At 43.8% G+C, this 27483-nt stretch overlaps 2 long non-coding RNA genes across 4 annotated transcripts in view; one reads left to right on the top strand and one right to left on the bottom strand.

Moving 5' to 3' along the window:
- LOC116970764 overlaps positions 1-27483 on the top strand; it is a 290449-nt gene that overhangs the window by 146377 nt on the left and 116589 nt on the right. The window lies entirely within an intron of this gene.
- LOC116970765 lies at positions 5013-26641 on the bottom strand. Its single transcript, XR_004411309.1, has 3 exons — positions 26603-26641; positions 10765-10771; positions 5013-5025 (listed from the first exon to the last, which is right to left on the bottom strand). It is a non-coding gene; the product is annotated as an uncharacterized LOC116970765 (long non-coding RNA).

The following is a 27483-nucleotide window of genomic DNA, read 5'->3' as shown; positions in this document are numbered from 1 at the left end:
GTTGGACTCACTGTGGTGGATGTTAATTTGTGTTTACTGTTGTTTATTATTGTATTGTTGTATGTATGACTGCAGGCATGAAATTTCATTCAGACCGAAAGGTCTGAATGACAATAAAGGAAATTCAATTCAATTCAATTCAATTCAATTGTCAGAGTGAGGCATAGTGGAAATTGGGGGAATAGCACCTCATATTTCGTTTGCGTAGCTTACACCCCAGAGGTATGAACATTGTCTTCTCTAAATTCAAATACCCCTTGCTTTCCCTCCTACTGTCTTACTGTCTTTGACTACATTCTATCTCTGTCCCGCCCACTCCCCTGACATCAGTCTTAAGAAGGGTCTCGACCCGAAACATCACCCATTCCTTCTCTCCAGAGATGCTGTCTGTCCCGCTCAGATACTCCACCATTTTGTGACTATGTTTGTGACAAGGAATTTGCCTTGGTGCTCCGCCCACAAGTAACAACATGACATCCAGTGACAGTTACGAATGACTCAGAAAACACTAAACATTAATAATAATAAAACATTAATGATGAAACACCATTGATCAAGCATGTGAACCAACAAAATACCAGATCAAAGGGAGGCTACAGATTTTTGGCTGTTGAGTAGAGCAACTACTCGTGGATAAAAAACGTTTTTATGTCTGGCTGTGGCAGCTTTGACAGTCCGGAGTCGCCTTCCAGAGGGAAGTGATTCAAAGAGTTTGTGGCCAGGGTGAGAGGGGTCAGAGATGATCTTGCCCGCTCGCTTCCTGGCCCTTGCAGTGTACAGTTCATCAATGGAGGGAAGATTGCAGCCAATAACCTTCTCTGCTGATCGGACGATTCGCTGCAGCCTCCAGGTGTCGTGCTTGGTGGCTGAGCCAAACCAGACCATGATGGAGAAGGTGAGAACAGACTCTACGATGGTCGTATAGAATTGGACCATCATTGCCTGTGGCAGATTGTGCTTTCTCAGCTGCCGCAGGAAGTACTTCCTCCGTTGTGCCTTTTTGACTGTGCAGTCGATGGTAGCCACCCACTTAAGGTCCTTGGAGATGATGGTGCCCAGGAACTTAAAAGACTCCACAGATGTGACTGTGGTGTTGTTGATGGTGAGTGGGGTGAGGGGAGGGGGAGCTCTCCTAAAGTCTACAATCAATTCCACTGTCTTAAGAGCATCTAGGTTGTTGCGACGGCATCAGGACGCCAGCTGTGACACTTCCTGTCTGTAGGCAGATTCCTCCCCATCCTGGATCAGTCCAATCAGGGTTGTGTCGTCCACAAACTTGAGAAGCTTGACAGAGGTGTCTGTGGAGGTGCAGTCATTGGTGTAGAGAGAGGAGAGGAGAGGAGAGGGGAGAGTACGCAGCCTTGCGGTGCTCCTATGCAGAGCGTTGTCTGCTTGTCTGCTGCTTCTGATGTTGATTATGTGGTAAATTGCTCGAGAGAAGTGGGCATGATATAGCGTGGATGATGTCCCTTCCATTCTTGTCCTTTGCATATTTGTTAGGTGTTTCACGTGTGGAATGAGGGTGTATGTTTTGCAGCAGTGCTATGTGTGGTTCAGATGTGTACAGGCACTTAAATGTTTGAAAATATATGTGATTGACAGAGATTGCTGTTGGATTTCAATTGGGCATGATTACATAGAACAGCGGTGTCATTGTTGGGAGATGTGGTTTGGGGAACAACTGATTTCAGTCTCACCTCTGAGGCTATTAAAGTTTTTGAAGCATTCCACCGATGAACTTGCAATGTGCTGACACCTTCCATCTGCGACTTGATTATGATTTTGATTTTTTTGTCGGTCCCAATGCACAAAGGACCTCTGACTTCCTCTCTATCTCCTCCAGTAACACATCCAAAAGCCAAGGATGAAAATCAAGGACTTCTTGATTTCTTTACGATCCTTCATTTGATAGACTCTTTTCCCACTATGGAGCGAAATATTTTCAATGAGTTGTTGACGGAGAGGTGGCTCCTGAAAAATGGAAAATGGTCCATTTTTCCAGGGGTCTTGCTGTGAACTTTTATTGTTGGAGGACACTGGGGTGCAACAGGGACTGTTTGGTAAAGGACCCTTGTCTTGTGAATATTGAGTGTAAGGGCCAACAGCTTGTTTGCTTCAGTGATTGAAACATAGAAACATAGAAACATAGAAACATAGAAACATAGAAACATAGAAAATAGGTGCAGGAGTAGGCCATTCGGCCCTTCGATTCAATATGATCATGGCTGATCATCGAACTCAGTATCCTGTACCTGCCTTCTCTCCATACCCCCTGATCCCTTTAGCCACAAGAGCCACATCTAACTCCCTCTTAAATATAGCCAATGAACTGGCCTCAACTACATTATGTGGCAGAGAATTCCAGACATTCACCACTCTCTGTGTGAAAAATGTTTTTCTCATTTCAGTCCTAAAAGATTTCCCCCTTATCCTTAAACTGTGACCCCTTGTTCTGGACTTCCCCAACATCGGGAACAATCTTCCTGCGTCTAGCCTGTCCAACACCTTAAGAATTTTGTAAGTTTCTATAAGATCCCCCCTCAATCTTCTAAATTCTAGCGAGTACAAGCCGAGTCTATCCAGTCTTTCTTCATATGAAAGTCCTGACATCCCAGGAATCAGTCTGGTGAACCTTCTCTGTACTCCCGCTATGGCAAGAATGCCCTTCCTCAGATTAGGAGATCAAAACTATACGCAATACTCCAGGTGCGGTCTCACCATGACCCTGTACAACTCCCTGCTCCAATACTCAAATGAGATGAAGGATTAACTTATCCCATATATTAAGAGCAAGCATTGACAGTTCCCCATCCACAGAGAGCTTTGACTCATGAACGTTGATTCTTTGAACTTTAGGCAACGGCCCTACCAGCTTCACCACTGCACCATCACTATTGTTACCAAATGGAATAAAATTTGTCCCGAGTCTGGATTTCTATTATCATTGTTCCCATAAATTTTCATTGAATTGGAAACTCATATTTTCCTTATACACAGAAGCATGGGCACAAGAATACTTGGGCACACTGTATTGCATTTTGTCGACGTCCATTCCCAAAATGTACCCATGTGCGTATAACATGTAAAAATAACCCTTGACTGTATTAGTAATGAGTTTTCTAAATCAGTAACTACTGTTAATAAACAGTAAATATTGATTGTAATCAACTTTGCAAAAATTTGTGCAACATAAATTCATGTGACACAGAAATGCATCTGATGACTAAAGTCTCGGTTCAATTTTGAACCACAATAGAGAGAAATGACAACAACAGGAATCCAAGAAATTAATTATGTTATTGTGCCCAACAAAAAAAACCCATATCTGTAAAGGGGAGAAGGGGAGAATGAGTTTGAGAGGGAAAGATAGATCAGCCATGATTGAATGGTGGAGTAGACGTGATGTGCTGAATAGCCTAATTCTGCTCTTACAACGTATGAACTTATGAACACATGTCCATGGGTTGGGAGAAGGAAAAGCACCCAGAGGGAACCCACATGGTCTCAGGAAAAATGTGCGATTTCCACACAAAGGGCACCAGAGATTACGATTGGAGATGGTTCGCTGGAGTTTTAAAGCAACAGTTCTATCATTGAACCACCCTTATCAGAGGAGTTGGGGGGGGGGGGGGGGGGGGGGAGATTGCAACCGTCCCTGTTTCGACGAATGCAATCAACCCAGTGTACGCAATCAAATAAGATGAAATAGAACAAGTTGTCCTACAACTTTAAGCTGTGCACGCCATACGCAGGAAGAAGAAGCTCAGAGGTGTTGTTTGTTTGTAAGCAGTTGGTAATTTATATTTAGCATTTGGCAATAACTTTAAATATCTTCATGCACATAAAATAAAGTTTACAGAATTCGATCTTTCATTTGTTTTCAAAGATGATGATTTTGGTCCCTGCTTTCTCTGTTTCTTGACTCAAGAAATGACTCATCCATGCTGATGGTTCTATTTCTGAGTGGGTTGGTAATTGGACTGAGATTTATTACTATAGGTTAATAGAAACATAGAAAGTAGGTGCATGAGTACGTCATTCGGCCCTTCGAGCCAGCACCGCCATTCAATATGATCATGGCCAATTATCCAGAATCAGTACCCTGTTCCTGCTTTCTCCATATATCCCTTGATTCAATTAGCCCCAAGAGCTATATCTAACTCTCTCTTGAATACATCCAGTGAATTGGTCTCCACTGCCTTCTGGGCCAGAGATAGGCATTTTTAACATAAATAAAACCCTGATTCCATTTGTGAACCTAATTATTTGACATTAGTGATTGACAAGTCCTGTCCCTACTCCAAGGAATAAACAGCCATTCAGCAACAGCGTTGTATAATTACTCATTCTGGTTCCCACAAAATCAGCGGCAATCTTCTTGTCTTAAAATGTCCCTACTCCCATGTCCATCTCTGTCTGAAGAAGGGTCTCAACCCGAAACGTCATCCATTCCTTCTCTCCAGAGATGCTGCCTGTCCCGCTGAGTTACTCCAGCTTTTTGTGTCTATCTTCGGTTTAAACCAGCATCTGCAGTTTCTTCCAACACAATCCATCCCAACCCAACTGCTTACACTCTGCCTGTGGTACACCTTTTAGCATTTCTTTGCTAGTATGCTCACACAGTAGGTCACCAAATTCTCCTTCACTCCATCTCTCTGTGTGCAACCTGTTGAGTAAAGGAGATCCATACTGAGCTGCATCAGATAGGTTTGTCTTACTTTATTTGGAAAGAGCGTTCACGTCGCGACCCTGTTTCCACCAATAATTCCACCGCCGCACAGAAGGTGGTTAGCCCAATTCTTAGAAACATAGAAAATAGGTGCAGGAGGAGGCCATTCAGCCCTTTGAGCTAGCACCGCCATTCATTGTGACCATGGCTGATGGTCCCCTATCAATAACCCATGCCTGCCTTCTTCCCATATCCCTTGACTCCACTAGCCCCTAATCTAGCTCTCTCTTAAATCCATCCAGTGACTTGGCCTCCACTGCCCTCTGTGGCAGGGAATTCCATAAATTCACAACACTCTGGGTGAAAAAGCTTTTTCTCACATCAGTCTTAAATGACCTCCCCTTTATTCTAAGACTGTGGCCCCTGGTTCTGGACTCGCCCAACATTGGGAACATTTTTCCTGCATCTAGATTGTCCAGTCCTTTTATAATGTTATATGTCTCTATAAGATCCCCCTCATCCTTCTAAACTCCAGTGAATACAAGCCTAGTCTTTTCAATCTTTCCTCATATGACAGTCCCGCCGTCCCAGGGATCAATCTCGTGAACCTACGCTGCACTGCCTCAATCACAAGGATGTCCTTGCCTTGAAACATTGTAACCACTCTAGTAAATATACTGAGAGTATTGTTTGTTTATTGTTCATTGTCACGTGTACCGAGGTACTGTGAAACGCTTTTGTTGTGCGCTGTCCAGCAGAAAGACTATACATGATTACAATCGAGCCATTTACAGTGTACAGATAAATGATAACGGAACAACATTTAGTGCAAGGTAAAGCCAGCAAAGTTCAGTCAAGGGTCACCAAAGAGGTAGATAATAGTTCAGCACTGCTCTCTGGTTGTGGTAGGGTGATTCAGTTGCCTGATAACAGCGATTGTTGGTTTGATAACAGATAACGGGGTTTTGTTGGTTTGAGACTGCCAGGATTTAGATCTAGTGATGATGAAAGAAATGTGATATATTTCTGAATCAGAACGGCAGAACCTGCGGTTGTTGCTGTTCTCATCCACCTGCTTTCCCTGTATGTTGGTGGGAGAAGTCAAAGATTTGGAGGGTGCAGTGATTTTGTTGATCACCCACATTGCATTCCTGCTCTGCTCTTGGTGGAGAAATCAATATTGTATTTTAAATATCAGCCCGTGTTTGCACAATGTCTAAATCATGCCACATGTTGGTGGGAGTATAGGAGCAGGGAGGTTCTACTGCAGATGTACAGGGTCTTGGTGAGACCACAGCTGGAGTATTGCGTACAGTGTTGGTCTCCTAATCTGAGGAAGGACATTCTTGCCATAGAGGGAGCACAGAGAAGGTTCACCAGACTGATTCCTGGGATGGCAGGACTTTCATATGAAGAAAGACTGGATAGACTCGGCTTGTACTCGCTAGAATTTAGAAGATTGAGGGGGGATCTTATAGAAACGTACAAAATTCTTAAGGGGTTGGACAGGCTAGATGCAGGAAGATTGTTCCCGATGTTGGGGAAGTCCAGAACAAGGGGTCACATTTTAAGGATAAGGGGGAAATCTTTTAGGACCGAGATGAGAAAAACATTTTTTACACAGAGAGTGGTGAATCTCTGGAATTCTCTGCCACAGAAGGTAGTTGAGGCCAGTTCATTGGCTATATTTAAGAGGGAGTTAGATGTGGCCCTTGTGGCTAAAGGGATCAGGGGGTATGGAGAGAAAGCAGGTACAGGATACTGAGATGGATGATCAGCCATGATCATATTGAATGGCAGTGCAGGCTCGAAGGACTGAATGGCCTACTCCTGCACCTATTTTCGATTTTTCTATGTTTCTATGTAGGCATGGACTGCTTCAGCTTTGGTGAAGTTTCAAGATTTCAAGGGTTTCAAGGTTTCAAGATCAGTTTATTGTCACATGAACCATTGTCACGTGAAATTCGAGTTACCGTACAGCCATACTACGTGAAAAGCCACAAGACATACAAACTCATAAAAGTTAACATAAACATCCACCACAGTGGATTCCACATTCCTCACTGTGCTGGAACGCAATAAAGTTTCAACTTCTTCCTCTTTGTTCTCCCGCGGTCAGGGCAGTCAAACCATCCGCAGTCGGGGCGATCAAAGCCCCCGCAGCCGACGATTGAAGCCCCCGTCGGGGTGATCGAAACTCCCACGTCGGGGCGGTTGAAACTCTCTCCGGGCATGGAGCTCCCGAATCGGCCTCTTCTTACCAGAGACCGCGGATTTCACGATGTTAAAGCCCACAGGTCCCGCGGTTGGAGCTTCGATCCCCGACAAAGGGATTGCAAGCTCCACAATGTTAGTCCCGCAGACTCCCGTGGCTTGGAGCGCTGGAACGGTCTCCAAGAAAGGCCGCCAACTCTACGATGATAGGCCGCAGTGAGGACAGAGATATGATATGGGGAAAAATGGCATCTCCGTCGAAGTAAGAGATTGAGAAAAAGTTTCCACCAACTCCCCCACATAAAACAACCCAAGGAACACTAAAACATACTTTGAACACATACTAAAAATAACATAAAAGAAGAAAGAACAGCCACTGCTGATGAAATTAATACATTTATAGTGCTTGACATACGATAGAAGACTTTTCTGCTTGATGCCCATTATCCAGTCTTACCAAATCACCTCGATATTGCCCCCAGCCAAAACCTGCCAATGTCGAAGGCACTCACTTTCACCACAATGCTACAGTTAAGATCATGGGCTCATTTAGATTAAGGTTGTAATGCAGTGTGGCGTAGAGTGGTCGCGGTGAAACTAAATACAAGCACAATGAACAGATTAACAGTGAGTAACTACCACTCGAGATACTGCAACGATTGTTCTGCATTTACCATAAAGGCAAGAGCAAGAGCAGGCAGCCAGTTCTGTCATTCAATAAGATAGAAACAAGGAACTGTAACTCCTCAAATGTTCACCACGTCTAACTTAAGGTCCGAAGAATGAATTATATTTATGATGTTCACCCTTTCGTATTTCTAAGCTCTATCCATAGTACATCAGCGGACAAACCCTTCACCCTTCATAGCAAAAGGATTTGAGTATAGGAGCAGGGAGGTTCTACTGCAGATGTACAGGTTATTGGTGAGACCACACTTGGAGTATTGTGTACAGTTTTGGTCTCCAAATCTGAGGAAAGCCATAGAGGGAGTACAGAGTAGGTTCACCAGACTGATTCCTGGGATGTCAGGACTTTCATATGAAGGGAGACTGGATAGACTCGGCTTGTACTCACTAGAATTTAGAAGATTGTGGGGGGATCTTATAGAAACTTACAACATTCTTAAGGGGTAGGACAGGCTGGATGCAGGAAGATTGTTCCCGATGTTGGGGAAGTCCAGAACAAGGGGTCACAGTTTAAGGATAAAGGGGAAATCCTTTAGGACCGAGATGAGAAAAACATTTTTCACACAGAGAGTGGTGAATCTCTGGAACTCTCTGCCACAGAAGGTAGTTGAGGCCAGTTCATTGGCTATATTTAAGAGGGAGGTAGATGTGGCCCTTGTGGCTAAAGGGATCAGGGGGTATGGAGAGAAGGCAGGTACAGGATACTGAGTTGGATGATCAGCCATGATCATATTGAATGGCGGTGCAGGCTCGAAGGGCCGAATGGCCTACTCCTGTACCTATTTTCTATGTTTCTATGTTTCTATGTATGTCCTCTCTGTGCCGCCGTGATAGTCTCCCTGATTAGTAGCACAACTCCTCCAGCTCTATTGCCTCTCTCTCGATCACGTCTGTAAAATCAAAACCCCGCAACATTGCACTGCCAATCGTCCCTCTCGCAACCACGTTTCTGCAATGGCCATAACCACATACTCCCTAAATAAGCATTCAGGAAAACCATATCAACAAGTACACAGCAAACTCAACAAGAGTCAAGGAAGCAATGAGCAAAACACAAAGCACTGGAATCACTCAGCGAGTCAGGCAGCAAATGTAGAAGGCATATCTAGAGAGGTGCTGTTTTGGGTTGGGACCCTTCTGCAGTCTGAATGGATAGGCAACATGGACAGGTGACGTTTCGGGTTGGTTTGAAGAAGGGTCCCAACCCAAAACATCGCTGATCCATTTACTCTACAGATGCTGCTGGACCCACGGAATTGCTCCAGCACTTTGTGTGGTGTCAACAGGTCCAGACTCAACTTAATTTAGGAATTAACCTAGTCTAGTGGATGAGGTTATTTGACGATCTTATTTGAGGTAGCATTGGTTAAGCTGGATTTAACATACTATGAAAAAGGCTAAACATAGAATATGTGCAAATGCTCTCAATTGAGGTAATATTTTGCCGTGGCTGACATTTTATTAGGTGATCCTGACATTTTAATTCTCCATCCCACTCCCACTCCGACCTCTTTGTCTTAAGTCTCTCGCACTGTTTCACCAAAGCCTTGAAAAGCTTGAAAATCTTAAATAATTTCCCAACCAGGTAATTTGTAAACACTCAGTCCACAATGTTGTATTTGGCAATTTCAGGTGGCCTGATGAATGTTCTTCTATCTGAAATGTTAGTTCAGGTTTTCTTTCTCCAGACACAGCCTGTCATTCTGGACATCTGCAAAATTCCCTTTTAATTTAAGTTTCCAGCATCTGCAGAATTTTACCTCCCATAGTTGCAGCTTTTCCTTTTAATTCCCTCATTCATCTCCTTTGCTGCATCTCCTCCAGGCAGATCAGCAATGAATAATCACCCACTCCTTACCAGCACCGTCACGTTTTGTGTCATTCCCTCTCTCGCAGCCTCCTTTACACACAATCCCTTTTGTTTCCTCCTCTCACCCCATTCCAACAATTTAAAGCATGTTTCATTTTTAACTTTTCCTGGCTCTGATGAAATATCAATGACAGACCATTAATTTTCTTTCTCTCTGCATGAATTTTGCCTGATTTAGTGTTTCCAGCATTTTCATTTTTTTAATTTCAGATACCTAGTACCTGTTTTTTATTTGTTTATTGTTAGCTAGGTTTTACTTTGATTCAGCAAATGTGGACTGGGAAGAATTATGTGAGAGTAATCAGGAGCAGAGCTGTGGGATGCATTTAAAATGGAGATTGTCAAGTTTGGAAGATATATGTTGTCTTTATATTCCCTAATTGTGAGCCCAAGAAACCAAAAAGTGAGGTTTAAGGCTTGATAATGTGACCTTAACAGTAGAGATAACTTGGATGAGGTGAGATAGTGCAGGGGTGAAATTAATTAAGTAAGTAAGTAAGTTTATTGGCCAAGTATTCACATACAAGGAATTTGCCTTGGTGCTCCGCTCACAAGTAACAATATTAGATTAGATTAGATTAGATAGCCTTTATTGTCATTCAGACCGAAGTCTGAACTAAATTGAAGCAGTCATACATACAATACAATACAATAAAAAACAACAATAAACACATATTAACATCCACCACAGTGAGTCCACCCAGCATCTCCTCACTGTGATGGAGGCAAAAGTCTTAGGTCTGCAGTCTCTTCCCTCCTCTTCTCCCTCTGCGCTGAGGCGATACCCCACCGGGCGATGTTAAAAACTGTCCCGCGGCTCAAACACCGCGGCCCGGGGTGGTCGAAGCTGCCGCCCACCAGTCCTGCAGACGCAGCCGCTGGCCCGCGGCCGAACCCCGGACTCAGGCCACCACCGCCAGAACACCGTCCCAGCCACCCTCACGTGAGTACCGTGCCGTCTTCAGCCTCGGGCTGGGCCGCCCCCGACATGGGCGCCGTACCTCCCTCGGGCTGGGCCGCCCCGACATGGGCGCCGTACCTCCCTCGGGCTGGGCCGCCCCCGACATGGGCGCCGTACCTCCCTCGGGCTGGGCCGCCCCGACTTGGGCGTCGCTTCTTCACCGGGCCGGGCCGCCCCGACATGGGCACCGCTCCTCCCTCGGGCTGGGCCGCCCCGACATGGGCGCCGTACCTCCCTCGGGCTGGGCCGCCCCGACTTGGGCGTCGCTTCTTCACCGGGCCGGGCCGCCCCGACATGGGCACCGCTCCTCCCTCGGGCTGGGCCGCCCCGACATGGGCGCCGCTCCTCCCTCGGGCTGGGAACGCCATACCTCCCCGAACTCGGCCACTCCGACGGGAGCACCGTTCTTTCCTCGGGCTAGGCCGCCCTCACGGGAGTGTCACAGCCTCTCACGGAAGCAATGTTCCAGCCCCGAGCCGGGCCGCCCTCGCGGGAGCGAGCTCAGTGCGAGTCCTGGCGGGCTCTGCCTCCTGAGCCTCGAGGTCGCCAGCTCCGCCATTAGGCCTCAGCGCAGACGGAGGCAGAGAAGGGGAATACGACAAAAAAGTCGCATTCCCCCGCAGGGAGAGACAGGGAGAGACAGCAAGCCCCGTTTCAACCCCCCCAACACAAACTAAAAACCAAAACTAGACTAACCAAAACGAAATAAACAACACAAAAAACACAAAACAAACAGGACTGCCGGTGAGCCGCTGCAGCCAGAGCCGCGCCGCCACTCCGAATATGACACACAGTGACAGTTACGAATGACTCAGAATGATTAAGAATGAAATTGGAAGGTACATCAAAATTTTGGAACTAAAGTCATAGATGACCCGAAAGTTCTATATAGATGGCTTGAATGTTAAGAAAGAGAGAGTGTGAACTTCTGAATGAATATTTGCATGTTTTCACAGAGGAGGGGATGATGTATGCATTGATATTAAGGCGGATGAATTATAAACATTGTGAAAGAGGGTTAAAAATCGATCCAAAATTACCAGCCTTGACAAATGTATCCCAAGATCTTAACAAAATAAGGAGATTGGCCATTATTTTCCAATGCTATTTAGCTGCAAATGTGGGGCAGATGATGGGAAGCATGCTGATGAAGTATTGTTGGTTAAAAAAAGAGTAAGAGTAAGAGATGGACCTTGTACCTTCAGCCTAGTTATTAATGGTGGCCAAACTGTTTTTAAAGGCCCACTACTAGGCCCAACCTAGATCCACTTGTACTGAGGAACAGGCTCATCCAAGATGGTCAATAAAGTTTTGTTAAGGGAAGGTTTGGTCAGTCTAATTTGATTGAATTTCTTCTGAAAATAACAAGAATTATTGATGACAGTGTTGTATTTGATCCAGCTAAAGCAGATTTTAGTACATCATTTGACAAAATCCCACAATAAAATTGCACTGGACTCTGGAGGTGACGTAAATTGGATGTAAGATTGGTACTCGGTGATAATGCAAAGAGTAATAGTTGACTGAATATTTAGAGACTGATGGGTTGTATAAAAAAAGAGTTTCACGTGGATCAATATTAAACTCCTTGTGGTATACATAAATTATTTGAATAAATCTAAAGACCATGATTAAGAAGTTTAATGACGATACTAAATTTGACAGTTCGGTTACAAGTGTTGAAGGATGTTCTGGGCTGCAGAAAAATAACTATGGAGTGGTTGTACAAGTGGTGAATGGAGTTCAATTAACTCTCCAAGTTCAATGCAAGCAATTGCACAAAAATGTTGGGTTGCTAACAAGTCAGAGAGTGAGGTGTCATTGGAGAGTATGTCCATAGACTCTTGAATGTAACAGGATAGGGCAATAAGGTAATTAAGAGGGGCTTTCTATAGCTGCCTTTAATGGCTGAGATATAGATTACATGAGTGGGAGTTAGGCCAAAGTTAGAGCAGAGGATTGATAATGAGAAAATTTGCAGATTCTATTTATGAGACTTATGACAAGGGGAATGATAGTTAAGTGGAGAAAGTGGCTAGGCTTGGCTTGGCTTGTTTTATTTCAAATAAAGAGAATGTGGGAAGATAGACACAAAATGCTGGAGTAACTCAGTGGGTCAAGCAGCATCTCTGGAAAAAAGGAATAGGTGTCATTTTGGGTCGGAACCCTTCAACAGACCCGACCTGAAAACAACAACTATTCTTTTTCTCCAAGGATGCTGCCTGACCCACTGAGTTACTCCAGCATTTTGTGTCTATCTTTCGTATAAAACAGTAGCTGCAGTTCCTTCCTACACAGTGATTGGCCTCATCAGCAACAACGATGAGTCGGCCTATAGGGAGGAGGTCCAGCCCCTAGCAGCTCCTAGCAGCATGGTGCACTGACAACAACCTGGCCCTTAACTCCAAGAAGACCAAGGAGCTCATTGTAGACTTCAGGAAGTCTAGGGGCGGCACGCACACCCCCATCCACATCAACGGTACGGAGGTGGAACGTGTCTCCAGCTTCAGGTTCCAGGGGGTCAACATCTCCGATGACCTCTCTTGGACCCACAATACCTCAACTCTGGTCAAGAAGGCTCACCAGCGTCTCTTCTTCCTGAGGAGACTGAAGAAGGTCCATCTGTCTCCTCAGATTCTGGTGAACTTCTACCGCTGCACCATCGAGAGCATCCTTACCAACTGTATCACAGTATGGTATGGCAACTGCTCTGTCTCCGACCGGAAAGCACTGCAGAGGGTGGTGAAAATTGCCCAACGCATCACCGGTTCCTCGCTCCCCTCCATTGAGTCTGTCCAAAGCAAGCGTTGTCTGCGAAGGGCGCTCAGCATCGCCAAGGACTGCTCTCACCCCAACCATGGACTGTTTACCCTCCTACCATTCGGGAGGCGCTACAGGTCTCTCCGTTGCCGGACCAGCAGGTCCAGGAACAGCTTCTTCCCTGCGGCTGTCACTCTACTCAACAATGTACCTCGGTGACTGCCAATCACCACACCCCCCCCCCCCCCTTCCTCCCACAGGAAAAACACTATGACTGTATGCATGTAAATAGTTTTATTTATTGAAACCATATTCTATGTCGCTCTTCCAAGGAGAATTAAAGTTGAATCTGAATCTGAATCTGAATCTGACACAGACTGAGGGAAGATTTAATTAAGGTACACAACATTTTAAGGCATAAACAACTTAGCGAGAATTAGCTATTCCACATAACAATGACATGGATGCATAGATTTCAGTTAAATGATAGAAGGATTAGTGAAAAATGGAAGAAAATGTTATCAATAAATGTGTACTGATTGCTTGGAACTCATGGTCCCACAGAACATTCCCAGTTTCTGCCAATAAATATACCCTTTGTTTGGACAGTTTTCCTTCTTAGAGCAGTTTAGTTTAGTTTAGAGATACAGCGGGTAAACAGGCCCTTCGGCCCACTGGGTCCATGCCGACCAGCAATCCCCACGTATTAACACTATCCTACACACCCAAGGGACAATTTTTACATTTACCAAGCCAATTAACCTACATACCTGTACATCTTTGGAGTGTGGGAGGAAACCGAAGATCTCGGAGAAAACCCACGCAGGTCACGGGGAGAACGTAAAAACGCGATGTAAACAGCACCCGTAGTTGGGATCGAACCCAGTTCCCCAGCGCTGCAAGGCAGCAACTCTACCCCTGCACCACCATGCCACCCTTCTCAAGGACTACTCAAGGAAAGACAATAATTGAACAAAACAAAAACACATTTTAACAAATGGTTCTTTTTCTGAATGTCACTTTTCACATTATTGCATGAATTTTAATAGTGCACTATGTAATAACTTTTTTAGTCTTTCCTCAGCACTAAACATTTAATTTTTATGAATTTACAATTCCCTCAGTTAAAGATTTAAAAATATGATTGATTTCAAAAGAACATTTTGTTTTTATTCTATAAAAAGTTTTGTTTAAATTTCAATTTCTATCTTAATCTCATGGGTGCATTCCAATGCTTACTTCACACTCCATAAAATGTTGACAATATTTGCTGAAAATAAGCAGTTTCCTTCCTGGTTTGCTGACAGTACCAGTTCTGCAATGTAATCAGCTACACAGCCAGCTTGATGACATCATGGTTGCTGGATGCCTTGGATTGCTTTGATAATGACTGTCACCATAAGAGAGAAGTCCATGCCACAAAAGTTGGTAAATCTTTCTGGCAGGCACAAAACACTATCACTTCATCGGCTCTGACCTTCCTTCCATCGAGGGGATTTATCGCAGTCGCTGCCTCAAAAAGGCTGGCAGTATCATCAAAGACCCACACCATTCTGGCCACACACTCATCTCCCTGCTACCTTCAGGTAGAAGGTACAGGAGCCTGAAGACTGCAACAACCAGGTTCAGGAATAGCTACTTCCCCACAGCCATCAGGCTATTAAACCTGGCTCGGACAAAACTCTGATTATTAATAACCACTTTCTGTTATTTGCACTTTACCAGTTTATTTATTCATGTGTGTATATATTTATATCATGGTATATGGACACATTTATCTGTTTTGTAGTAAATGCCTACTATTTTCTGTGTGCTTAATCAAAGCAAGAATTTAATTGTCCTATACAGGGACACATGACAATAAACTCACTTGAACTTGAACTTGAACTTGAACTCTCTGCAAAATTGTGCACATTACTGGCTAATTGGATTTGGAGGTCTGCTTAAGGCCTGTCCCACTTTCACGACCTAATTCACGACCTCTGCCGAGCTCGCCCTTGGTTCTTGGTTTCTTGGTCCTCCAAAATATTCCAAATGGAATTTAAACTGGAGTATACTCGCAGCATGGTCGTCATGAGGTCGTAGGAGGTCGTAGGTAGGTTGTGATGCTAGTCGTAGGCACTTGTGGCATCAAGTAGGTCGGGGCGTTTTTCTAGCCTGATGAAAAATGTCCACGAGTAAAAAAGGTCGTGAATTAGACCGTGAAAGTGGGACAGGCCCTTTAGCCACATAGTCTTGGGTGTAAATAGACTAGAGCAGGGGGGTGGGGGGGGAGTAAGCACACAGCCTTGAGGTGCACCACTGTTGATGAAATCTCAGAGGAAATGTCATCAATATTCACTGATAGAGGTCTGCACATGAGTAAGATAAGGATCAATTGTAAAGGGAGGTAGAGAGGCCAAGTCTTGCAGGGGATAATGGTGTTCTCGAGCTTTAGTTGATGAACAGCAGCCTAATGTATGTACTCTTGTTCCATGGATGTGCCTGTGCTTACTTTAGTCTTAATGTCACGATTCCTGTGGTGATACTTTTGTGATGAGCAGATGGGTTATCGGCCAATTGGCTTTGTATACAATGTAAATTGTCCTTAGTGAGTGTAGGATAGTGTTAGTGTGTTTGGATCGCTGGTTGGCATAGACTCGGTGGGCCAAAGGGCCTGTTTCCATGCCGTATCTCTAAATTAAACTAAACTAAACCTAGTTGAGTGCTGTCTCCACAACCTCTCCCTCAAGGTCAACAACACTAATTAACTAACTGTCGATGGGAAAGAAACATAGAAACATAGAAAATAGGTGCAGGAGTAGGCCATTCGGCCCTTCGAACCAGCACCACCATTCAATATGATCATGGCTGATCATCCAACTCAGTATCCTGTACCTGCCTTCTCTCCATACCCCCTGATCCCTTTAGCCACAAGGGCCACATCTAACTCCCTCTTAAATATAGCCAATGAACTGGCCTCAACTACATTCTGTGGCAGAGAATTCACCACTCTCTGTGTAAAAAATGTTTTTCTCATCTCAGTCCTGAAAGATTTCCCCCTTATCCTTAAACTGTGACCCCTTGTTCTGGACTTCCCCAACATCGGGAACAATCTTACTGCATCTAGCCTGTCCAACCCCTTAAGAATTTTGTAAGTTTCTATAAGATCCCCCCTCAATCTTCTAAATTCTAGCGAGTACAAGCCGAGTCTATCCAGTCTTTCTTCATATGAAAGTCCTGACATCTCAGGAATCAGTCTGGTGAACCTTCTCTGTACTCCCTCTATGGCAGGGAGTCAACTCTAAAGAGGAGGTTGCAAGCCCATATTGGATAGGTCATTAGTGGGGCAGTGGGAGAGAGTTAGCAGCTTGGGTATTAACATCTTGGATGACCTGTCCTGGTCCCAGTACAAGAAGTAATCACAAATAAGATTGAACCATGTTCAACTTTATTAAAAGTATGAAGAGATTCAGCATGTCAGTGAATACTCTAACAAATTTCAACAAATGCATTGTGGAAAGTATCCTGACTGGTTGCATCATGGCCTGGGATGGTAATTCCAATGCACAGAAACAAAACAGGGTGCAAAATGTGGTGGACTCAGGTCTATCACAGACACAGTCCTCCCCACCATTGAAAGTATTTACATGAAGTGCTACCTGTAAAAGGTGGCATCCATCATCTGCAAGTAACTCTTGCACTATCATGGACTTGTTTTCTAATGTGTTTTGCACTAATATCTCCTTGCACACTTTTTCTTTTCAATGTCTTGTATAATTTATGTATAATTGATGCTTTGCACATTGTCTAAGTCTCTATGCCTCTGATGTTGCTGCAAACAAGAGTTTCATTGTACATCACTGTGCTTGTGTATTTGACAATAGACATGAGTTGACTTGACTTGAAGGTCATCCAACAATTTAACTGTTTGGTCAATGAACTATAGAACAAATGTATTTATCAGTTTTTATTTGCAGCTCATGTGTGCATAGCAATTTCAGATTATTTTCAATCGTTAATGAGCAACTTGTGGAATGTGGTGCCTGGATGTACACATTTTTATTTGATGGCTAGATAGAGTAAGTAATACTTTACCAAAAGTAAAATGTAAGCCCAGTATATCCTATCTGGCACTATGAACCTCAAGCACAAAATAGCCAAGATTTGATGGCCTCTTCTGTACTGGGGTAGCTGATCTCAATAGTAACTCAGCAGGTCAGACAGCATCTCTGGAGAAAAGGAATAGATGACGTTTTGGGTCGAAACCCTTCTGTAGACTGATCTCAGCAAGTTGAATTAGAGTTGTAAAATGTATTTCAGTTCCCTTGAGCTGGGAAAGAGCATTTTCAGGCAGTGTCCCCCTGATTGCTTACTGAGATGGCATCTGTATGAGTGTCAACTGGCAACAGAACATGCTGACCACCATGTGTAGGAAAGAACTCCAGATGCTGGTTTAAATCAAAGGTAGACACAAAATGCTGGAGCAACTCAGCGGAACAGGCAGTATCTCTGGAGAGAAGGAATGGGTGAGGTTTCGGGTCGAGACCCTTCATGATGACCATCAAAGTTGAATACCTTGTAACATTTAGAAACATAGAAACATAGAAATTAGGTGCAGGAGTAGGCCATTCGGCCCTTCGAGCCTGCACCGCCATTCAATATGATCATGGCTGATCATCCAACTCAGTATCCCGTACCTGCCTTCTCTCCATACCCTCTGATCCCCTTAGCCACAAGGGCCACATCTAACTCCCTCTTAAATATAGCCAATGAACTGGCCTCGACTACCCTCTGTGGCAGAGAGTTCCAGAGATTCACCACTCTCTGTGTGAAAAAAGTTCTTCTCATCTCGGTTTTAAAGGATTTCCCCCTTATCCTTAAGCTGTGACCCCTTGTCCTGGACTTCCCCAACATCGGGAGCAATCTTCCTGCATCTAGCCTGTCCAACCCCTTAAGAATTTTGTAAGTTTCTATAAGATCCCCTCTCAATCTCCTAAATTCTAGAGAGTATAAACCAAGTCTACCCAGTCTTTCTTCATAAGACAGTCCTGACATCCCAGGAATCAGTCTGGTGAACCTTCTCTGCACTCCCTCTATGGCAATAATGTCCTTCCTCAGATTTGGAGACCAAAACTGTACGCAATACTCCAGGTGTGGTCTCACCAAGACCCTGTACAACTGCAGTAGAACCTCCCTGCTCCTATACTCAAATCCTTTTGCTATGAAAGCTAACATACCATTCGCTTTCTTCACTGCCTGCTGCACCTGCATGCCCACTTTCAATGACTGGTGTACCATGACACCCAGGTCTCGCTGCATCTCCCCTTTTCCTAGTCGGCCACCATTTAGATAATAGTCTGCTTTCCTGTTTTTGCCACCAAAATGGATAACCTCACATTTATCCACATTATACTGCATCTGCCAAACATTTGCCCACTCACCCAGCCTATCCAAGTCACCTTGCAGTCTCCTAGCATCCTCCTCACAGCTAACACTGCCCCCCAGCTTAGTGTCATCCGCAAACCTGGAGATATTGCCTTCAATTCCCTCATCCAGATCATTAATATATATTGTAAATAGCTGGGGTCCCAGCACTGAGCCTTGCGGTACCCCACTAGTCACTGCCTGCCATTGTGAAAAGGACCCGTTTACTCCTACTCTTTGCTTCCTGTTTGCCAGCCAGTTCTCTATCCACATCAATACTGAACCCCCATTTATTGTTGCATCTTTGATAGCTTCTTGTGAAAGTCACAAAGGATCACACACATCCATACAAATGTCACCATCACTCCTACACTCTCAGAAGAGAAAGGGTTTAAAATTTTAAAAGAGGGCATATAATTTTTCTCCTCGTCAGTGTGATATTTTGCCATTGCTTCTTGCATTAATGGGCCTGTTGACCTTGTGAGAAAAACACAATAATCAGGAAATGCTCATTGGGGCTGTTCATTCACTTTAACAACAACGATCCACGGCGGGTGTGGCAGGGCATCCAGCACATCACCAACTACAAGCCCAGCAACAGCACGACGGCCAACTGGCAGAGGAGCTGAACTGCTTCTTTGCTCGCTTCGAGGCAGAACCAGAAGAGTTTGTCACCATTCTCCCACCAGCCCCTAACAACAACAACTACACCCTCACTGTGCAGGAGCATGAAGTGAGGCGGGTGCTCAGGGAGGTGAACCCGAGGAAGGTTGCCGGCCCGGATGGCGTGACAGGAAGGGTTCTGAAGGAACGTGCAGACCAGCTCTCCGAGGTCTTCACGAAAATCTTCAACCTGTCCCTGTCCAAATCCATCATCCCACCGTGCCTGAAGTCTGCCACAATCATCCCACTACCAAAAAAGCCTGTTGTCAGCGGCCTTAACGACTACCGACCGGTCGCTCTCACACCAGTCATCATGAAGTGTTTCGAGAGGCTGGATCAGCAGCACATCAAAGCCAGCCTCCCGCCCACCTTCCATCCACACCAGTTTGCCTACAGAGCAAATAGGTCCACTGAGGATGCCATCGCCACTGCTCTTCACACTGCACTGACCCACCTCGAACACCAGGGGAGCTAGGTGAGGATGCTTTTCATTGACTTTAGCTCCGCCTTCAATACCATCATCCCCAGCAGACTGGTCACCAAACTCATGGATTTAGGACTCTCCCAACCCATCTGCCTCTGGATCAAGGACTTTCTGTCTAACCGCCCCCAGACCGTCAGACTGGGCCATCACCTCTCCACCCCCATCACACTCAGCACCGGCTCCCCACAGGGCTGTGTGTTGAGCCCCCTCCTCTACGCCCTCTACACCCACGATTGTGCCCCCACCCACTCCACCAACACCATCGTCAAGTTTGCGGACGACACGACTGTGGTTGGACGTATCTCAGGAGGAGATGAGACAGCCTACAGGGAGGAAGTTCAAAGACTGGCAGCGTGGTGTTCAGACAACAACCTCATCCTAAACACCACAAAAACAAATGAAATTATCATAGACTTCCGTAAGAACAGTGCAGACCCCAAACCCCTATTCATCAATGGGGACTGTGTGGAAAGGGTCTCAGACTTCAGATTCCTGGGCACACAAATTACAGAGGATCTCTCCTGGACTACAAACACCACCACAGCAGTCAAGAAGGCCCAGCAGCGACTCTACTTTCTGAGGATCCTCAGGAAAAACAACCTGGAGGAGAAGCTGCTGGTGTCCTTCTCCATCGAGAGTGTGCTGGCGTACTGTATAACCATATGGTATGCCAGCTGCTCTGCAGTGGACAGGAGAGCCCTTCAAAGGGTCATCAACACCGCACAAAAAATCACTGGCTGCCCACTGCCCTCCCTGAAGGGCATCTTCAGCTCTCGCCGCCTTGGCAGGGCAGCCAACATCCTGAAGGACCCTTCCCACCCTAGACACAACCTGTTCCACCTGCTGCCCTCTGGCAGACGGTACAGGTCTTTCAAAACTCGCACAAACAGACTCAGAGACAGCTTCTACCCCATAGCCATACGTGAACTTAACAATGCAAAATAACAAATAACACTCACATTCAACTGAATGGTTCTACCTCAGCTGCTATTGTTATTTATCTGTAATTTTTTTTAATATGTATATATTTTTACCTTTTCTTATATATTTAAAATTGCTCTTGTGAATCGCACCGTGGGATTGACTTTTAAATTTTGTTGTACCATGTGCAATGACAATAAAGAGATTCATTCATTCATTCATTCATTCATTCATTCATTCACAGCAGTTTTATAATTTTTTCAAATCAATACAACTTGGGAGAAATAAAGATAGCAATTAGAAACAGGGTTTGTTGTGTGGAATAAAGATCTTTTTTTTCATGTATTTTTTTGAACATTGAGCATATACAGTTTAAGTTTCAAAATTCAGGGAAGATGTTAAATAATATTTTAGTTTGGTTATGTATCTGGCTCTATCTTTGCCAAAGGGATAAATGCTTCACCTTTCTATTTTCAATAACAATGCCTTTTTATTACAGCACTGAAATAGCAAACACTCAATAGCAAAGTGTGAGCTGACTATCAGAGATGCAAAATCGATTCAGCATTGCAGAAAATTGTTTTAACTATTTACCACCATCACCGAATCTCATGCATCAAAAGTGGAAAATTCTACCACTTGAATGTTATCAGTTCTAAATAATGCCAAAAAATTCTTAACATGAATCAATTCATAATATTGTAGCAAGGTTACAAAATTTTGAGATTTTAAAAATCAAGTCTGCAATTTATCCCATCAGATAAAGCATAAAAATAAGTTTAATTTGACACCTAATTCGCTTTCATATCTCAAGTATTAAAACAGTTATGGCCATTTTCATACTCGGAAATTAGCATCTTGTTCCCTATTGATTTTCTATGGACATAACAAAAAAGCTGTGACAGTCTGCGAATCGTGGACAGTCAAAAGCCCATAACTTTCTTAAAAATTAAGGGAACTGAATGAAATTTTCAGTTATCACAGATTGAAGCATTCTTAATATAAAACAATCTTACTTGGATGACCTGAAATAAAAGCATATAATTAGTTAGTTACCCAATTGTAGCTAATTCCAAACTTCAATTACTAGATCTAAACATAAGGGCTTTCGACAAGGTCCCACATAAGAGATTAGTATGCAAACTTAAAGCACACAGCATTGGGGATTCAGTATTGATGTGGATAGAGAACTGGCTAGCAAACAGGAAGCAAAGAGTAGGAGTAAACGGGTCGTTTTCACAATGGCAGGCAGTGACTAGTGGGGTACCGCAAGGCTCAGTGCTGGGACCCCAGCTATTTACAATATATATTAATGATCTGGATGAGGGAATTGAAGGCAATATCTCCAAGTTTGCGGATGACACTAAGCTGGGGGGCAGTGTTAGCTGTGAGGAGGATGCTAGGAGACTGCAAGGTGACTTGGATAGGCTGGGTGAGTGGGCAAATGTTTGGCAGATGCAGTATAATGTGGATAAATGTGAGGTTATCCATTTTGGTGGCAAAAACAGGAAAGCAGACTATTATCTAAATGGTGGCCGACTAGGAAAAGGGGAGATGCAGCGAGACCTGGGTGTCATGGTACATCAGTCATTGAAAGTGGGCATGCAGGTGCAGCAGGCAGTGAAGAAAGCGAATGGTATGTTAGCTTTCATAGCAAAAGGATTTGAGTATAGGAGCAGGGAGGTTCTACTGCAGTTGTACAGGGTCTTGGTGAGACCACACCTGGAGTATTGCGTACAGTTTTGGTCTCCAAATCTGAGGAAGGACATTATTGCCATAGAGGGAGTGCAGAGAAGGTTCACCAGACTGATTCCTGGGATGTCAGGACTGTCTTATGAAGAAAGACTGGATAGACTTGGTTTATACTCTCTAGAATTTAGGAGATTGAGAGGGGATCTTATAGAAACTTACAAAATTCTTAAGGGGTTGGACAGGCTAGATGCAGGAAGATTGCTCCCGATGTTGGGGAAGTCCAGGACAAGGGGTCACAGCTTAAGGATAAGGGGGAAATCCTTTAAAACCGAGATGAGAAGAACTTTTTTCACACAAAGAGTGGTGAATCTCTGGAACTCTCTGCCACATAGGGTAGTCGAGGCCAGTTCATTGGCTATATTTAAGAGGGAGTTAGATGTGGCCCTTGTGGCTAAGGGGATCAGAGGGTATGGAGAGAAGGCAGGTACGGGATACTGAGTTGGATGATCAGCCATGATCATATTGAATGGCGGTGCAGGCTCGAAGGGCCGAATGGCCTACTCCTGCACCTAATTTCTATGTTTCTATGTTTCTATCCATTTCTTAAGAAAAGATTAACATTTTTAAATAGTCTAAATGTCCAAATAACATTCACAAAGAATTCACAATAAAACATGATTTTAAAATCTCATTGACATTCATTTTATAGGCCAAATGGAAGGAATTTAGTGTTCAATTGCTGTAAATTAATGGCCATTTAAATCAGCTTTCGAGTGGGATCCTGTGGAACACGCTGGTTTAGAATGTTCACATTGCGGTAGATTTGTACCCCCAAATGCCCAGAAAAATACTGCGGGATATAATGGGCCCCAAATTAGCTACTCGCAACATAAAACTTTGTATAAAGGGATCTTAAGAAGCCCTTTTTAATGTAAAAATAAACAACCTACCTTCCGTTGTCCCCTGTATAAGATCCGGCCCGTTGTCGGCGGTCGCGGGTTTAGAGGTTAATTTTTAACTTACTATAATAATAAAATAAAACCGTTAAAAGTAAAAATAGCTCCAGCGATAGAATCTCCCAGCGATTTTTCGTCACCAACTAACTAGGCTGAACAAGCTCGATTTGAACAGCCTAGGGAAAATCCCGTTTTAAACCCGCCCCCCTCTAAACGACGCCAAAATCGCACACACGGGCTGGGACAGATCTGCAGCGACGCTTAAGGTAGGTTTTGCAACATACCTACATATTGTAGTTCAACATTTAAAAAAAGCACAAAACAATGTTATAAAGGCTTACACCTTTTACAGAACATGTTAAAATATAAATGCTATTTTCCTGGATGCATGATGGATGTAAATGCATAAACATTGTGCAATTATAAAAATCCATAATACAAAGGAGAGCTGGGGACCCATTTTTGTCCTTGCCAGCCAAAAAGATCCTTTAAGTTAACACCACCTCCTGGCTCTTCAACCTGCTCCTTTAAGCCCCTGTTCCACTTAGGAAACCTGAACGGAAACTTCTGGTGACCTTGCGCCCCACCCAAGGTTTCCGTGAGGTTCCCGGAGGTTTTGGTCACTCTCCCTAATGGTCGAAAGTGGTTTCTGCATAGTCGAGGCTTCTTCTATGTTCCTGCGATAATTTCAACAAATTCAAAACCGGCCTTGGCTAAACATAGGTTGCCGTTTGGTCGAAGCCAGTGGAGTGGGATCGCTATTTACTTACAGGCAGCCGAAGACCATCTCCTTCGCTGACCGGTCATTTTGATTGGCTCATTGGAGTTTTCAGCAAAGATCTACAGGTTCTTTGGTTTTCAGGACCTAGAAGATCCGCCGGATGGTAAAATACCCGCTAACTTTATTAAACTTCGTAAAACTGTCTCCACTCCTTCTCCCCCCACCCCCCCCCCTTCTCCCCCTTCTCCCCCTTCTCTCTCCCCTTCTCTCTTCCCTTCTCTGTCCTTCTCTCCCCTTCTTTCCCCTTCTCTCCCTCCCTCCCGCGCTCTCTAAAGGACTTACCATGCTCTGTGGCAGCCGTTTACCTTCCTCTTCATCGCGCAGATAGCGCTCCTCCGCTGTCCCTGGCCCCCACCTTCGCGATGTGTGTGTGTGTGTGTGTGTGTGTGTGTGTGTGTGTGTGTGTGTGTGTGTGTGTGTGTGTGTGTGTGTGTGTGTGTGAGTGCGTGTGTGTGTGTGTGTGGTCGGTAGCAATGATCCTGTAGGATCTTTGGTCATTAGATGCAGCTCACGCTTCAGTGGAGGCTTTCCAGGCGAGTGACCAAACCGCTGGCGACTCACGGAAACCTTGGGTGGGGCGCAAGGTCACCAGAGGTTTCCGTTCAGGTTTCCTAAGTGGGACAGGGGCATTAGGTTGTGGCTCATCAAGCAGTTATCTATGTAAATGAAGAGGGCTCATCCTCAGGCAACCTTTCAACCAATGAGCTTCAGAATCCTACTATATATTGAGTGGGAAAATTATTCAACATCTTTCCTCTATTTCTTTTATCAATTATGCTTCAAGTAGTTATGGGCCATAGATTCACAGGAACCAGTTAGCATGTTGGTTATCTGAAATGTCTGAATTCAATGTTGAGTCCCAAACAGCGTGTCAGATTATTCCATACTTTTACTTGAGCATATATTAGGCTTCATTTGATCAATGTGAGAATGTTGGTTTTGATTCTCATTCAACCCTTTGCCCAGTTGGCCAGAGGCTATGCTGGCACAACGCAGATGAAGTTGTATTTCATCTCTGGAGAAATAAAATAGATGACATTTCGGGTCGAGACCCTTCTTCGGACCTGAAACATCACCTATTCCTTTTCTCCAGAGACGCTGCCTGTCCCGTTGAGTTACTCCAGCTTTTTGTGTCTACCTTCGGTTTAAACCAGCATCTGCAATTCCTTCCTATACAAGTTGAATTTCATTATTGATATTGTGTCTCTTCACTGAGAAGTAACAATCTAGATATGGGAATGGGACCACATATGCCAGGGTCATGACATGAACCTTGATTGTCAAAGGGAATTATAATGCAGTAGGGACAGGTTGGCTGAGGACCCTGGCTCATTGTAAGGCCCATCACTCCTAATGTTTAACAAAGAAATCGGCCATGACTTTGCATTCAGCCTTTGAATGTGCACATAAGCAAGTGCTATTTATATGTAGTAATGTAGGTCCAATGGTTTTCAATTTGTCCTGTATGTTAGTTCAACTTTAGTAAAAAACCTATTGGAGGTGAGGTGCAAATAGTGTGATGAGGAAGATTATGGAAAAGATCATAGTACTTATACTCATGGTCAATATTACCGGAATGGCAACTGAGAGCGCCCAATTAATCTTTCAAATAGCACATCTTTGGGATGTGCGAGAAAACTGAAGCACCCAGAAAAAAAACATGCATGAGAATGTTCAAACTCCACACAGGTAACACTAGGGATGAGATATGATACCTGGTCATCAGAGACATGAGATGGCTGCTCTACTCATTGTACCACTGTGCCACCTGCTTCCTGCTCTTCCTGTGCCTTCCTCCTGCTCTTAGTATAAAATAAGTGTATGTTTGTGCAGATTTCCCCAACCTGTAATGAAACTATCCCATGTCACCAGAATGCACCATTTACAGAAACGATATGAAAATAAAACAAATCTAGTTAACAGAGTGTTGACCACTCTAAGTTAATTTAGCAAAACATTATTGTGACTGATGCATCAGGTAACAAATATACCAATTTTCTTATAATAGGCATGGTATGTGCAAAAACTTAGATGCCAATAATGATGGGGGGTTTTTAATATTCATGCTTTCTTTATAGCTATAATGTTTTAGTTCTGGCAATATCCTCAAAAATCTACTTTGTACTATCTCCTCTATAAACACTTCCCTGTAATGTGGTGAGAGTAATCAAGCTGTGGCCGAAGTAGTAACACATTCTTAATTTAACATCTTGGTTATACCTTGACTAATAAGGGGAAAGTATCCTAAATGTCATTTTGGCCACCTTATTTTTCTACTACATTTAGGAATCTGTGGAAGGATACTCCAAGGTACTTCTGTCCTGCTCTATACACAGCTCTATAACCTTTAATGTGTCACATTAATATACTGACTCGCAGTTAAGGTTATGGGTAGAATTATTTTGAATGAGATTATTGTTTTAAGGTAGAGTGGAGGATGGAAGGCAGGCAATGAAACTCATGGGCTTGTAACAAATGCAGGAATGATAATTTCAGCAGGGATAGTTTGAAACAAGACCAATCTGGGCAATGTTACACTGCCCTACTTTGACAAAAGGGAGCAACTGACAGAAAGGCGTTTTCTTGTAAATGAGGAAAACGAGTTTTTCTTTCAGCTCTCTGTGATGGAATTCCTTACTTCTCTGGTATAAATATTTTCATAATTGTACTCAGAGAAGACTTATTTTGTTCACCATTCTGTGGAGCATATCTCAAATATCCCAAAACAAGCAATAACTCAATTTTGACAAAATTGTCAGTTGCTTCATTTTGTCAAATTAGGGCAGTAGAGAGGTTAAGGTGGTCTTTGTTTCAGAGAGGAAATGGGTTCATAAGCATTCATCAGGGATGGATAGGGCTCAATGATGTTGAACAGTTTGCTTTGGTTAATGACAGTTATTGGACATAAACATTATAGTTAGTGTAAAATCTGGGAAAAATGCAACAGCAAAACCCACCTAGGAATCAGAGCTATTTTCTATTTTCTGACTGGTATCTCTGATGTCATACATGGAACTTCTTATGAACAAATAGACCCGATGTATCATCAGTACCTCCTGAAAATAGAAACAAAAAGCTGGAGTAACTCAGCAGGACAGGCAGCATCTCTGGAGAGCGGGAATGGGTGACGTTTCTGGTCGAAACCCTTCTTCAGACTGAAAAAGGAAAACGAGAGATATAGACGATGATGTAGAGAGATATGCAGTTCCTTCTTACACATCAATACCTCCTGCTTTGTTCTTATTTATTATTATAACTACTATCACCCCTCTTACTGTTTTACAAACTTAAGTTCAACAATACCAATACTTGATAAATGCAATCTTGGCAAATGGCAATCTTCAAAAATGTTAACTTCTAAAGAGAACTGACATGATAGCTGATATTAAATCATCTAACCTCCTTGGGTTCATCTTCTT

Source organism: Amblyraja radiata, chromosome 3 (genome assembly GCF_010909765.2).
Source record: "Amblyraja radiata isolate CabotCenter1 chromosome 3, sAmbRad1.1.pri, whole genome shotgun sequence".
Taxonomy (NCBI): domain Eukaryota; kingdom Metazoa; phylum Chordata; class Chondrichthyes; order Rajiformes; family Rajidae; genus Amblyraja; species Amblyraja radiata.
This window is presented reverse-complemented; position numbering and strand designations above follow the sequence as displayed.